Below are 15,386 nucleotides of genomic sequence, written 5' to 3'. Positions count from 1 at the left end.
TCCCTCAAGCGGTACTGCATCAAAAACCGACATCAGTGTGTAAAAGATATCACCACATGGGCTCAGGAATACTTCAGAAAACCACTGTCAGTAACTACAGTTGGTCGTTACATCTGTAAGTGCAAGTTAAAACTGTACTACGCAAAGCCAAAGCCATTTATCAACAACACCCAGAATCGCCGCCGGCTTCGCTGGGCCCGAGCTCATCTCAGATGGACTGATGCGAAGTGGAAAAGTGTTCTGTGGTCTGACATGTCCACATTTCAAATTGTTTTTGGAAACTTCGCAACAAAGAGGAATGAACCATCCGGATTGTTATAGGCGCTGTCTAACACTCAGAGGTAGGTCGTTCCAGAGTTTGGGAGCAGCAGCGGCGAAAGCTCTGTCACCTCTAAGCTTCAGCCTTGTGTCAGGGACCGTCAATAACAGCTGATCGGCTGATCTTAGGGATCGGGTGGGGCAGTACCCTCGTACAGTATCTCAGCACGCTCTGGTGAAAAAGTCTTTATTTGACTTTCTCCGACCAGAGGGAAGTGGGTCGTAAACAGCGTTGCCTTTGGTTACCGAACAGTTCAAAAGGCGAGGTCGTAAAATAGTTCAAAAAGTCGTTTGTTCAATTATTCTTATTATATTATTTCCAGGCTTTTGAGGGCCAAATAAAGCCACATCTGGCCCCCGGGCCTTGAGTTTGACACCCGTGCTCTAGTCAATTACTGGATTGATAGGTGAATGAATTAAGGAAGAGATGTATTTTTGTCCGCGTGGTGTTTGTGATGAAATGACACTGGAAGTAGAAGACTACTTGCCAGTGGAGGTGCAAGTGGTGAGTATGTGGGGCGTCTGCTACTGCTGTTCCACCTTGTCTCCTGTTATTTATTAAGCTTATGTCACGGCCTAGGCAGCAGGCAGGTGAACATGCATGCGGCGGGGCAGGGTGGGGAGTTAGGGGAATTGCTTATGAGTGTAACCAGGGGCGAAATCCTCCATTACTGTCAGTGTGAATCTGTTGCTGTCGCAGTAGCGCACGTCAGGCACAGTCATTAATGCATTAGGTCCTCGTTGGGCGCCCCTGACATTTGCATTGGGCTGCTTGGCCTTGTGCTAAAAAGCTTCCGCGCAGTGAACCTATTGACTGTTTAACTGTTCAATAATGAAGCCATCCCCCAGGATGAACCAAGCCACAGTGTGCATTTGCTGCAAGTGACCACATGGAAAATAATCACCATTTTACACAGCAACAACTGAAATCTATGTAAGATGAAATATCTCAAATAAAGGTAATATTTGCTTATTTTTTGTCTGATATGATAATTCTTCTCACTAAACAGAGTGTTTTGTTTGTTTTAAGGGTTTTGGTCCTAAATGATGTCAGTAAGATATTACAGCTTGTTGCTGAGATTTGATGAGCTATATTGAGTAAAACATGCTTGAAACTAGAATATCAACTGTTGTGTCATCAACACTCACAAGTAGAAAACTACTTTTTTAAAGTCATCATTTCTTATTTCAAGCATGAACAAAAAAATCATGACTTTGACACAATTGTGTCTCATAATTAAAACAGATGACAGCCAAATGGACTTTGCTGTTTTATTTTCAATGAAACAATAGAAAAGAGGTACTCATATAGTAGTACAGTTGGCACAGTACAGTAAACTGACAGTTAATATTTAAACATTTAACATGTGACATTTCTAACTATTTTGAACAGAAATAGTTCATGCACATTCAGATAAATTCTTCAAAATTACAATTAAAAACATTTTGTCCGGGGGCCGGGCTGTATATATGCACACTAATTGACTGAAAGAGCACGCACTTGGCGCGATGATGTCATGTTGTCGATGGAAAAATGCATTTTTAGACAATATGATTTGCCTGAGCGGCTAGGAGACCCCGAGAGTAACAAGATGTTGCCTTGTTGCCTTTCCATTAAGAACAATAAATTAGTTTTTAGTATAAGTTTGCTGGTTTCAAGAAATGTAATGCCGAGTGCATATCATTATGTCAAGATAATAGCACTAGCATTTACTTCATTTAAGAATATTTTTCAACATATTGAGCAAAAAGGTCTCTTTTTTTTTCTAGCAAGAAAAGTGCACTTGTTATTAGTGAGAATATACTTATTTTAAGCTATTTTTGGGTTCATTGAGGTTAGCTAATTTGACTTGTTTTGGAAAGTCTTGACAAGCCAAATTTTCTTGTTCTATTGGCAGATAATTTTGCTTAGTTCAAATAAAATACCCCTCATTTTTGTATTTTTTTTCCTTGTTTTTGAACACTGACTTTTTGCAGTGTATGAGGAGCAAGTATAATTGACCAACCGTACTTCAGTATGTACCCAATTATTATACCCCCGCTTGGTCACACTTATCTATTTTTGCCCGTGCCAATAAGAGACAGTTGTTTGATAAACAGCCCCACCTGACCTCTGGCGGCCTGGCCAGGCTCCTCTGTTAAATGGAGCTCCTTTGTAACGGCCCTCGGCTCCGAGCGCCATGTGACTGACTCTCCAGGGTTGGTTTTAATGGCATCTCTGTACACCCCGCATGACACACGGAGGGTCATTTCACAGCCGGCGTAGCCCGGAGAAGTGGTAGTTGTGGTTTGCGCCGTAGGAAAGAAAAACAAATGTTAGACACAGTATGTGCTCTTGTTTATATTCCTAAATTGCCACAAATAATGATGCTGACCTCATGAAACTGTAAACACTAAAGAGTGAAACTTGTTTACACTTGTGACTCTTCTGTTTTGTCAGTAAATGACATTTGTCTTTGAATTGTGCCAGTCTGACTTGATGTATATTAGGGGTGTAACGGTACACAAAAATGTCGGTTCGGTACGTACCTCGGTTTAGAGCAGTGGTTCTTAACCTGGGTTCGATGGAACCCTAGGGGTTCGGTGAGTCGGTCTCAGGGGTTCGGCGGAGGTCAAAACACACCCGACTCATCGTGTAAATACAAACTTCTCCCTATCGGCGTATTACGGATACGGCAACAGCTGACTGGTTTGCAGGTGTGTCATTTGTTGTTTGAACAAGGTGATGTTCATGCACGCTTCATTTTATACACCAGTAAAACAACATGGTAACACTTTAGTATGGGGAACATATTCACCATTAATTAGTTGCTTATTAACATGCAAATTAGTAACATATTGGCTCTTAACTTGTCATTATTAAGTACTTATTAATGCCTTATTCGGCATGGCCTTATTATAACCCTAACCCTCTAACCCTGACCTTAACCCTAACCAAATAACTCTAAATTAAGTCTTTATTACTTAGAATATGTTCCCCTAGTGTCCAAATAACTCTAAATTAAGTCTTTGTTACTTAGAATATGTTCCCCATACTAAAGTGTTACCAAAAACATATAACATTGTCTTGAATTTGGAAAAAAAAACACATTTTATTTTTCACTAAAGAAGGGTTCGGTGAATGTGCATATGAAACTGGTGGGGTTCGGTACCTCCAACAAGGTTAAGAACCACTGGTTTAGATGTCACGGTTCGGTTAATTTTCGGTTATGACGACGAACTGCAGGACGACGAGCATGCAGATAAGCTTCCCTGAGACGGTTCCCAGGTGGCTGGACTCAGACGATCATGGAGGTGCACCTGCGAGATGTGGAGGTCGTGGTCTGGTGTGGTTGCACCGGGTCTGCGGTTGTGAGGCCGGGTGGATGTACTGCCAAATTCAATGTAATGCCTTTGGAGACGTTCTGTAGAGAAAATCGCTATATAAATATGATTCACTTCACTGATGGTATCTTTTTTTTTGACTGATAATTAGTATCATCAATAAAATGTGTTCGTTGTCAATAACATACGCCTGCCCATACCATAACCCCAACCCCACCATGGGCCATTCGATTCGCAACGTTGACACCAGCAAACCGCTCTCCCACACGACGCCACACATGCTGTCTGCCATCTGCCCTGAACAGTGAAACCCGGAAAAGAACACCTCTCCAATGTGCCAGACGCCATCGAATGTGAGCGTTTGTCCACTCAAGTCGGTTATGACGACGAACTGCAGGACGACGAGCATGCAGATAAGCTTCCCTGAGACGGTTCTCAGGTGGCTGGACTCAGACGATCATGGAGGTGCACCTGCGAGACGTGGAGGTCGAGGGCTGGTGTGGTTGCACCGGGTCTGCGGTTGTGAGGCCGGTTGGATGTACTGCCAAATTCAATGTAATGCCTTTGGAGACGTCCTGTAGAGAAATTGATATTCAATTTACATCCAATAATCGTGCTGTTTAATCAGCATCCTGATATAATAATAATAATAATAATGGATTAGATTTTATATCGCGCTTTTCTATTATTAGATACTCAAAGCGCTCACAGAGAAGTGGAAACCCATCATTCATTTACACCTGGTGGTGGTAAGCTACATTTGTAGCCACAGCTGCCCTGGGGTAGACTGACGGAAGCGAGGCTGCCAGTTTGCGCCTGCGGCCCCTCCGACCGCCACCTATCATTCATTCATCATAAATTATTCATTCACCAGTGTGAGCGGCACCGGGGGCAGGGGTGAAGTGTCCTGCCCAAGGACACAACGGCAGCGATTTGGATGTCAAGAGGCGGGGAGCGAACCAACAACCCTCAGGTTTCTGGCACAGCTGCTCTACCCACTACGCCATACCGCCCCTAAATATATTCCACACCTGTGAGGTGAGATGGATTATTTTAGCAAAAAAGAAATGCTCACTAACACAGATTTATTTGAGGGGAATAGGTCTTTGGTGTATATAGTAACCGTTTTAGATCTTTGAGTGTAACTCGTGAAAAATGGGAGCAAAAACAAAAGTGTTGTGTTTATATTTGTGTTCAGTGTTGTGGGTCCATTTAATTTCATGGCAGTTATTTTAAGGTATCGGCATTCATGATGCCGGTGCTCCATGTCAAGTTAATTTTTCAGCCTGGCTGAACGGACAAAGCGCTGCCAAAATCTGCTAAACTCTCGCCGTGGCGTGGAAACACTCCCTCACAGAGACGGCTGTTGAGACCAGCAGCTGTGGGGCCAAACAAGAACTGGGGAAAAGATGACGCTTGGCTCCGAGCTCCACTCCCACCCTGTAATCACTTTGCCACGCTTCCAGAAATTACAGGGCAGCGCAGTCATGTGACGTGCGGGCCGCATCTCCGCATGGTGGAGAAGGACAAAAAGTTGAAAAGACATGTTTGTGGAGCAAAGCAAGCCAGTGAGGGTGTGATTGTAATGATGATGCTCCTGCTGAGCGGCACTACAATCTGAGCTGGATGTCTCAGGGTTAGAACTAAGGCAGACAAAGGACGACCATTTGGCTGCTTTCACTATGTGCAGAACCGGATTCCATTGTTGCGCCGATGTTAGAGTTGTTTAAGATGAATGCTCCGTGGTTTTGGTTTACGACGGCTGTGTTTCCATAAACTGTGTGTGTTTTATCAGTAGAAGCGGATGTTTTTATGCCACTGGTCCGCGTATTTCAGGTTCACAATAACGGGGTAGGTACGATCTGTGAGTTTATGATGCAGTATTTTTATGCTGCCATGATTCATATGAGATTTGTGCAACTTGGGAGCAAAGACATCGGAATTGTGTCACTTGCAAATGCAATCATTAAAGGCCTACTGAAAGCCACTACTAGCGACCACGCAGTCTGATAGTTTATATATCAATGATGAAATCTTAACATTGCAACACATGCCAATACGGCCGGGTTAACTTATAAAGTGACTTTTAAAACTTCCCGGGAAATATCCGGCTGAAACAGCGCGGTATGATGACGTATGCGCGTGACGAAGTCAGAGTAACGGAAGTTATGGTACCCGTAGAATCCTATACAAAAAGCTCTGTTTTCATTTCATAATTCCACAGTATTTTGGACATCTTTTGCAATTTGTTTAATGAACAATGAAGGCTGCAAAGAAGACAGTTGTAGGTGGGATCGGACCTACAGCAACACAACCAGGAGGACTTTGTTGGAGCGCTAGCCGCGCTAGCCGCGCTAGCCGCGCTAGCCGCCGACCTCACCTTGACTTCCTACGTCTCCGGGCCGCCAAACGCATCGGGTGAAGTCCTTCGTCCTTCTGCCGATCGCTGGAACGCAGGTGAGCACGGGTGTTGATGAGCAGATGAGGGCTGGCTGGCGTAGGTGGAGAGCTAATGTTTTTAGCATAGCTCTGTGAGGTCCCGTTGCTAAGTTGCTAAGTTAGCTTCAATGGCGTCGTTAGCACAGCATTGTTAACCTTCGCCAGCCTGGAAAGCATTAACCGTGTATTTACATGTCCACGGTTTAATAGTATTGTTGATTTTCTATCTATCCTTCCAGTCAGGGGTTTATTTTTTTGTTTCTATATGCAGTTAAAGCACGATGCTATCACGTTAGCTCGTAGCTAAAGCATTTCGCCGATGTATTGTCGTGGAGATAAAAGGCACTGAATGTCCATTTGGCGTTCTGGACTCTCATTTTCAAGAGGATATAGTATCCCAGGTGGTTTAAAATACAAATCTGTGATCTACAATAGAAAAAGGAGAGTGTGGAATCCAATGAGCCAGCTTGTACCTAAGTTACGGTCAGAGCGAAAAAAGATACGTCCATCACTGTCTCTCAAGTCCTTCACTGTAACGTTCCTCATCCACGAATCTTTCATCCTCGCTCAAATTAATGGGGTAATCATCACTTTCTCGGTCCGAATCTCTCTCGCTCCATTGTAAACAACGGGGAATTGTGAGGAATACTAGCTCCTGTGACGTCACGCTACTTCCGCTACAGGCAAGGCTTTTTTTTATCAGCGAGCAAAAGTTGCGAACTTTATCGTCGATTTTCTCTATTAAATCCTTTCAGCAAAAATATGGCAATATCGCCAAATGATCAAGTATGACACATAGAATGGATCTGCTATTCCCGTTTAAACAAAAAAAAATCATTTCAGTAGGCCTTTAAATGTGCATACCCTCCGGAATTAGTTTATTTTGCTCAGCATCGGTCCATATCATAACTGACAGTAAACCAAATAGAACAGACTTAAATTGTTTGTTAAATTGATTGATTGATTGATTGATTGATTGATTGACACTTTTATTAGTAGATTGCACAGTACAGTACATATTCCGCACAATTGACCACTAAATGGTAACACCTTAATAAGTTTTTCAACTTGTTTAAGTCGGGGTCCACTTAAATCAGGGGTGTCCAAAGTGCGGCCCGGGGGCCATTTGCGGCCCGCAGGTAATTCTTTAACGACCCCGCGGCACATTCTAAAAATACGATTAAAAAAATAAAAAACATAAAAAGTGGTATGAAAGAGCAAACAGGTGAAATGTAACAAGAAAATGTTTACTCTAATAACACAAAGCTGCCATGCAGGCTGTTTCTTTCTTTAAAAAATAATAATGAATAAAAATCAATGTCGTTATGAATTATTGACCCATTCAGAGCTCCAATTACGTCACATTAAATATTCCACATTGGAATATTTTTTGGGGAAAATATTTTGTGTCTGCCATATAAAAAACTAAGCTGTTTTGTTTAAAGAAGGTCCTAAAACGAACAAACAAAAAACATAAAAAACAACAAAAGTTATAATTGACGGATAGATCTGAAGTTGATCTTGAGACTATTGTGTTAAAACATACTTGCCAACCTTGAGACCTCCGATACCGGGAGGTGGGGGTTGGGGGGTGGGGGGGGGGGGCGTGGTTGGGGTGTGGTTAAGAGGGGAATATATTTAAGCTAGAATTCACCAACTCTATATATATATATATATATATATATATATATATATATATATATATATATATATATATATATATATATATATATATATATATATATATATATGAAATACTTGACTTTCAGTCAATTCTAGCTATATATATATATATATATATATATATTTATTTTATTATAAGGTAGAAAAGCGCTATACAAGTATAACCCATTTATCATTATACATATAAATAAAATAAATACTTGAATTTCAGTGTCCTGGAGGCTATCCAGTAGATGGCAGTATTGTCTTGTTTAAGAGTGTCACAACATTGCTGTTTACAGCAGACAAACTGCTTTACGGTAGACTAAACGTGACGTGTGTTGTTGTGTGTTCTTACCGCGCTGGGAGGACGTTAATGAAACTGCCTAACAATAAACCCACATAAGAAACCAAGAACTCGCCCTCGATCATTCTACAGTTATGACGTCATTGGGCAGGCACGCTGTTTATATTAACTAAAGTGGTTGGGGCACGTTTTTCTACGTGTGTGTCAAATTTGGTGAGTTTTGAAGCATGTTAAGGGGGGCGAAGTAGTGCGCAAAGCTGCGGAATAATAATAATAAACCTTACAATAACAAATCAAATCAAGTCAACTTTATTTATAAAGCACATTTAAAATGGACCACAGGGGTAGCCAAAGTGCTGTACAATGGGCAGGTTAAAAAACAATAGTGTCCTTTGTCCATGTATAAAGGACTCCTTGTGGGAGTCCTTTATACATGGTACAGGCGGACCCTAAAAATAATAATAATAAATTGTATTCATAAGGCGACTTTCTGGGCACTCAAGGACACGTACAAGATCGAAACAATAAATAAAAACAACAATAATAACAACAACAAAGATAGAGAAGAAAAGATGATTCCAATGAATAAGCAGTCAGGAATAGATGTGTTCTGAGTCTTGATTTGAGGAGGGATATTGAGTCCAAGTTTGGAAGGTCTGGTGGCAAAGAGTTCCTAAGATGTGGGGCAGAGCGGCTGAAAGTCAGATGGATGGATGAAGAGGATCTTCGGGAACGCGAGGGCGTGGCCACATGGATCAGGTCAGAGAGAGAAGATGGAGAGAGGTTATGGATGGCTTTGAAAGTGAGGAGAATTATTTGAAAGTGGATACGATGTTTGATGGGTAGCCAGTGGAGTTGCTGCAGAACAGGGGTGATGTGCTGGATTGAAGGGGTTCTGCTGATTATCCGGGCTGCAGAGTTCTGGAGAAGCTGAAGTTTGTGAAGTGGCTTGTGAGGGAAACCAAACAGGAGAGACTTGCAGGAGTCCAGGCGAGAGGTGACCAGGCTTTGGACTAGTATGGCAGCAGTATGTGGGCTAACAGGGGATGACAGAGTCTAGTGTGGATGAACTTGACTGGCCTGCACAGAGTCCTGACCTCAACCCGATAGAACACCTTTGGGATGAATTAGACCGGAGACTGAGAGCCAGGCCTTCTCCACCTCACCAATGCGCTTTTGGAAGAATGGTGGAAAATTCCTATAAACACACTCTGCAACCTTGTGGACAGCCTTCCCAGAAGATATAAACACACTCTGCAACCTTGTGGACAGCCTTCCCAGAAGATATAAACACACTCCGCCACCTTGTGGACAGCCTTCCCAGAAGAGTTGAAGCTGTAATAGCTGCAAAAGGTCATATTGAACCCTATGGGTTAGTAATGGGATGGCACTTGTAGTTCATATGTGAGTCAAGGCAGGTGGCCAAATACTTTTGTCAATATAGTGTATGTGCATACTTAAGAAGGCACATTTGTTTGTGATGGACTGTTGCATTTTGCTGCCCTTAAGCACCTCCAAAAACTAAAGTGTTTTGAAGTCATTTGTAAATATTCCCCCTTTCTCTCTCTCTCTCCCCCACGACTGTTTTAACCTGGAGCCTCTACTTGACTAAAATGTAAATATATATTTTCCTCTCCTTACTAAGTCTGTGAGCAAGTCCCTGGGCTACTCACGGATTTCCCTATTGCCATTCCTAGATCTTAATGTGGAATTAGTCATAATAGGACTGCAGCTGGAGGGAGGCAGCAGAGACGTTCACACAAAAAGAGGCTTGGACGGGAACTGGATTTGCAACCGAAAAAACCTTCTAAAATAAATAATGCTGTTACATATCTTGACCTTTTTTTTTGCGTCTTAAAAGAGCTTCTGTTCAGGAAAGCAGCAGGCACAGCTTTTTGAGAATGTGTAGCATTTCAAGTCCTACTGAAAGCCACTACTACGCAGTCTGCTAGTTTATATATCAATGATGAAATCTTAACATTGCAACACATGCCAATACGGCCGGGTTAACTTATAAAGTGACATTTTACATTTCCCGCCACACTTCCGGTTAAAAAACTCCTTTGGATATGATTTATGCGCGTGACGTCACAAAATCCACGGAAGTGGTTGGACCCCATCGACCCGATACAAAAACCTCTTGTTTTCTTCGACAAAATTCCACAGTATTGTGGACATCTGTGTTGGTGAATCTTTTGCAATTTGTTTAATGAACAATGGAGGCTGCAAAGAAGAACGTTGTAGGTGGGATGGATCGGTGTCTTAGCGGCTAAGTACAATACTTACAGCAACACAACAAGGACTACTTACTACGCCTAGCCGATGCTTGCCGCCAAACCCACGGATGAAGTCCTTCGTCGCGCCGTCGATCGCTGGAACGCAGGTGAGCACGGCTGTTGATGGGAAGATGAGGGCTGGCTGGCGTAGGTGGAGCGCTAATGTTTTTAGCATAGTTCTGTGAGGTCCGGTTGCTAAGTTGCTAAATTAGCCTAAGCGTTGTTAGCAACAGCATTGTTAAGCCTTACCAGGCTGAGAATTTGTAACCGTGTAGTTACATGTACATGGTTTAATAGTATTGTTGATCTTCTGTCTATCCTTCCAGTCAGGGGTTTATTTATTTTGTTTCTATCTTCATTTGAGAACGATGCTATCACGTTAGCTCAGTAGCTAAGTGTGTCACCGATGTATTGTCGTGGGGATAAAAGTCACTTTTAATGTCCATTTCGCGTTCTGGACTGTCATTTTCAAGAGGATATAGTATCCCAGGTGGTTTAAAATACAAATCCGTGATCCACAATAGAAAAAGGAGAGTGTGGAATCCAATGAGCCAGCTTGTACCTAAGTTACGGTCAGAGCGAAAAAAGATACGTCCTGCACTGCACTCTAATCCTTCACTCTCACGTTCCTCATCCACGAATCTTTCATCCTCGCTCAAATTAATGGGGTAATCGTCGCTTTCTCGCTCCGAATCTCTCTCGCTCCATTGTAAACAACGGGGAATTGTGAGGAATACTAGCTCCTGTGACGTCACGCTACTTCCGCTACAGGCAAGGCTTTTTTTTATCAGCGAGCAAAAGTTGCGAACTTTATCGTCGATTTTCTCTACTAAATCCTTTCAGCAAACATATGGCAATATCGCAAAATGATCAAGTATGACATATAGAATGGATCTGCTATTCCCGTTTAAATAAAGACAATTCATTTCAGTAGGCCTTTAATGTACTGTAGTCCGAGTAAATACTTTTGCTCTTATGTAATGCGTGGCGAAGCAGGTACAGACTGCGCTGGCCACATGACTAAAATCAAGTATAGGGATGTAACGATAAACTGCATTAGTTAGAAACATGCAACATAGTGGGCTTTCTAATCCATCCATCCATCCATCCATCCATCCATTTTCTACCGCTTGTCCCTTTTTTTGGGTCGTGGGGGTGCTGGAGCCTATCCAAGCTGCACTCGGGCGGAAGGCGGGTTGGACCCTGGACAATTTAGTAAAAAAAATCCAAGTATTTCAGTGTGTGTATAAGTACAAACCCTGTTTCCATATGAGTTGGGAAATGGTGTTAGATGTAAACATAAACGGAATACAATGATTTGCAAATCCTTTTCAAGCCATATTCAGTTGAATATGCTACAAAGACAACATATTTCATGTTCAAACTCATAAACATTTTTTTTTTTTTTTGCAAACAATCATTAACTTTATAATTTGATGGCAGCAACACGTGACAAAGAAGTTGGGAAAGGTGGCAATAAATAGTGATAAAGTTGAGGAATGCTCATCAAACACTTATTTGGAACATCCCACAGGTGTGCAGGCTAATTGGGAACAGGTGGGTGCCATGATTGGCTATAAAAGTAGATTCCATGAAATGCTCAGTCATTCACAAACAAGGATGGGGCGAGGGTCACCACTTTGTCAACAAATGCCTGAGCAAATTGTTGAACAGTTTAAGAACAACCTTTCTCAAGCAGCTATTGCAAGGAATTGAGGGATTTCACCATCTACGCTCCGTAATATCATCAAAGGGTTCAGAGAATGTGGAGAAATCACTGCACGTAAGCAGCTAAGCCCGTGACCTTCCATCCCTCAGGCTGTACTGCATCAACAAGCCACATCAGTGTGTAAAGGATATCACCACATGGGCTCAGGAACACTTCAGAAACCCACTGTCAGTAACTACAGTTGGTCGCTACATCTGTAAGTGCAAGTTAAAACTCTCCTATGCAAGGCGAAAACCGTTCATCAACAACACCCAGAAACGCCGTCGGCTTCGCTGGGCCTGAGCTCATCTAAGATGGACTGATACAAAGTGGAAAAGTGTTCTGTGGTCTGACGAGTCCACATTTCAAATTGTTTTTGGAAACTGTGGACGTTGTGTCCTCCGGACCAAAGAGGAAAAGAACCATCCGGATTGTTCTAGGCGCAAAGTTGAAAAGCCAGCATGTGTGATGGTATGGAGGTGTATTAGTGCCCAAGACATGGGTAACTTACACATCTGTGGAGGCGCCATTAATGCTGAAAGGTACATACAGCTTTTGGAGCAACATATGTTGCCATCCAAGCAATGTTACCATGGACGCCCCTGCTTATTTCAGCAGGATTTGCAAATCATTGTATTCCGTTTATATTTACATCTAACAAAATTTCCCAACTCATATGGAAACAGGGTTTGTACTGTTATCTACCAAAGCAAATAATTGCAGATGTCTCTCATTACTACCAGGTCAAAAACATTAGCATTAACAGCTCTGGCTGTAGGCAACCTATTTGTCAAGTTATTTATTGTTTTTATCAAAACTATGCAATGCCAGTAGTATTATGTGTGGTCAGTATCAAGCAGTTTTATGTAGCTCTGCGTGCCCTTTAAAATTATTTTTAAAAATGTATATGTGGCTGATAAGGTTTGATGTATTGCAGCTCGATGTGTTTTTCACCCCTCGCGGAATGTTTGCAGAAAATTCTGGTGCAAAAAACACACACAAAAAACCTTACCCTGAAACAGTAATTAAGTCCAAACGATCAATTGTTTGTTTACAATGAACTCATGGGACGTTTTAGACCTGATATGAGGTTGGAGGAAAAGAGCGCTTGATTTGCTTGCTCTGACCCATCTAGAGCACAGTACGGTGTTTTTAAAAACATTTTTTAATCAGAGCTATTTTTTAATGTTAGTAGATTTATCGGTATAATGTCATAATTCCTAACATTGGTCCTTCATACCGACAGCCATCAGACTGTATAATGCATATGATCCTTTTTGACTATACTTGAATGTACAATAGACTGTATTTTATATTATTCACATGTGAGTAATGCTGTATAATAGACTGTATTTATATTATTCACATGTGAATAATGATTATAATAGACTGTATTTATGTTATTCACATGTGAATAATGCTGTATAATAGACTGTATTTTATATTATTCACATGTGAATAACGCTGTATAATAGACTGTATTTATATTATTCACATGTGAATAATGCTGTATAATAGACTGTATTTATATTATTCACAGGTGAATAACGCTGTATAATAGACTGTATTTATATTATTCACATGTGAATAATGCTGTATACTAGACTGTATTTATATTATTCACATGTGAATAAAGCTTTATAATAGACTGTATTTATATTATTCACATGTGAATAATGCTGTATAATAGACTGTATTTATATTATTCACAGGTGAATAACGCTGTATAATAGACTGTATTTATATTATTCACATGTGAATAACGCTGTATACTAGACTGTATTTATATTATTCACATGTGAATAACACTGTATAATAGACTGTATTTATATTATTCACAGGTGAATAACGCTGTATAATAGACTGTATTTATATTATTCACATGTGAATAACGCTGTATACTAGACTGTATTTATATTATTCACATGTGAATAAAGCTTTATAATAGACTGTATTTATATTATTCACATGTGAATAACGCTATATAATAGACTGTATTTTATATTATTCACATGTGAATAACGCTGTATAATAGACTGTATTTATATTATTCACATGTGAATAACGCTGTATAATAGACTGTATTTATATTATTCACTGGTGAATAACGCTGTATAATAGACTGTATTTATATTATTCACATGTGAATAAAGCTGTATAATAGACTGTATTTATATTATTCACATGTGAATAAAGCTTTATAATAGACTGTATTTATATTATTTACATGTGAATAATGCTGTATAATAGACTGTATTTATATTATTCACATGTGAATAATGCTGTATAATAGACTGTATTTGTGTTAGTCACATGTGAATAATGCTGTATAACAGACTGTATTTATATTATTCACATGTGAATAATGCTGTACAATAGACTGTATTTATATTATTCACATGTGAATAATGCTGTACAATAGACTGTATTTATATTATTCACATGTGAATAATGCTGTATAATAGACTGTATTTATATTATTCACATGTGAATAATGCTGTATAATAGACTGTATTTATATTATTCACATGTGAATAATGCTGTATAATAGACTGTATTTATATTATTCACATGTGAATAATGCTGTATAATAGACTGTATTTATATTATTCACATGTGAATAATGCTGTATAATAGACTGTATTTATATTATTCACATGTGAATAATGCTGTATAATAGACTGTATTTATATTATTCACATGTGAATAATGCTGTATAATAGACTGTATTTATATTATTCACATGTGAATAATGCTGTATAATAGACTGTATTTATATTATTCACATGTGAATAATGCTGTATAATAGACTGTATTTATATTATTCACATGTGAATAAAGCTGTATAATAGACTGTATTTATATTATTCACATGTGAATAACGCTGTATAATAGACTGTATTTATATTATTTACATGTGAATAATGCTGTATAATAGACTGTATTTATATTATTCACATGTGAATAATGCTGTATAATAGACTGTATTTATATTATTCACATGTGAATAATGCTGTATAATAGACTGTATTTATATTATTCACATGTGAATAATGCTGTATAATAGACTGTATTTATATTATTCACATGTGAATAATGCTGTATAATAGACTGTATTTATATTATTCACATGTGAATAATGCTGTATAATAGACTGTATTTATATTATTCACATGTGAATAATGCTGTATAATAGACTGTATGTATATTATTCACATGTGAATAATGCTGTATAATAGACTGTATTTATATTATTCACATGTAAACAATACCTAAATGTTTATTGTCTATTGTGAGCGAACTGTGGGGCTGAATTTCCCCCAGGGATCAATAAAGTACTTTCTATTCTATT

General features: G+C 39.7%; 1 protein-coding gene across 5 annotated transcripts in view; it reads left to right on the top strand.

Moving 5' to 3' along the window:
* LOC133631183 (receptor-type tyrosine-protein phosphatase mu-like) overlaps positions 1 to 15,386 on the top strand; it is a 578,559-nt gene that overhangs the window by 29,655 nt on the left and 533,518 nt on the right. The window lies entirely within an intron of this gene.

This window comes from Entelurus aequoreus, linkage group LG16 (assembly GCF_033978785.1).
Source record: "Entelurus aequoreus isolate RoL-2023_Sb linkage group LG16, RoL_Eaeq_v1.1, whole genome shotgun sequence".
NCBI lineage: Eukaryota > Metazoa > Chordata > Actinopteri > Syngnathiformes > Syngnathidae > Entelurus > Entelurus aequoreus.
The sequence above is the reverse complement of the archived record's forward strand: the minus strand, read 5'-3'. Positions and strand labels throughout refer to the sequence as shown.